The sequence below is a fragment of the Mastomys coucha genome, unplaced genomic scaffold (genome assembly GCF_008632895.1).
Source record: "Mastomys coucha isolate ucsf_1 unplaced genomic scaffold, UCSF_Mcou_1 pScaffold11, whole genome shotgun sequence".
Classification (NCBI taxonomy): Eukaryota; Metazoa; Chordata; class Mammalia; order Rodentia; family Muridae; genus Mastomys; species Mastomys coucha.
This window is the reverse complement of record NW_022196893.1, coordinates 8,172,389-8,173,390: the sequence shown is the minus strand read 5'-3', so window position 1 is coordinate 8,173,390 and position 1,002 is coordinate 8,172,389.

Sequence of the window (1,002 nt, the reverse complement as noted above, 5' to 3'; positions counted from 1 at the left end):
CCTCTTCCCTCCCTCCCTCCCTCCTTCCCTCTCTCCCTCCCTCCTTTCCTTCCTTCCTTCTTCCCTCCTTTCCTTCCTTCCTCTCATGCTCATAAATGATTTGTCTGGTTCCAGAGGAGGTCAGACCAGGGTGCCAGAACGCCTGGGACTGTAGTTACAGATGTTTGTGAACCACCATGTGGGTGCTGGAAATTAAAACTAGGTCCTCTCTGCGAAGGCAGGCAGACTGATGAGCAGGCTCCCCAGCCCCATCATGCTGTCTAGCTCTCCTTTATCTAGAAATCCCATTGTCATCATGGTTTTGTTTGTTCATTTAAGACAGAATCTCCTGTAGCCCAGGCTAGCCTTGACCTAACTATGTAGCTAAGGACTGCCTTGAACTCCTGATTTTCCTGCCTCTATCTCCCAAAGGCTGATTAAGGCCTATGCTACCCGGTGTGTATTGCAGAGGATCAAACTGAGCTACATCACCTGTTTTCATTTCTGAAAGATACTTTTCTTCTAAATATAGGATTTTGAGCTGACAGGCTTTCCCCAACCTGTTAATGATGCTGGGGCCGTGTCTTCTAGCTTTCCTAGGGTTTGAATGACTCTCTTTGAGAATTTTCCATCAACTCAGCAGCTGGCTCCAGTCCTCAGCAGCCACTATAGACCCAGATAGAAGAATACCTGCAGGGATCCTCCTGAACGGGTCCCTTTGATGTGGCCTTGATGTCAAGGGTTACAGTGCAGCACAGCTTCAGTGGCACAGCTGAAAGAGGAAGGTTTAAGAGCTTGTGGTGTCTGTAGTCCCCAGGGGGTACCCTGCATGCCTGGTGGATTGAGAGAGGGGGGAGGAGTAAGGGGGAGGGAGAGAGAGACAGAGAGGGAGAGAGACAGACAGAAAGAGAGAGAGGGAGAGGAAGACAGAGAGAGGAAGACAGGGAGAGACAGACAGAAAGAGAGACGGGGGAGGGGGAGGGAGGGGAGAGAGAGAGAGACAGAGGGGGGAGAGGGAGAGGG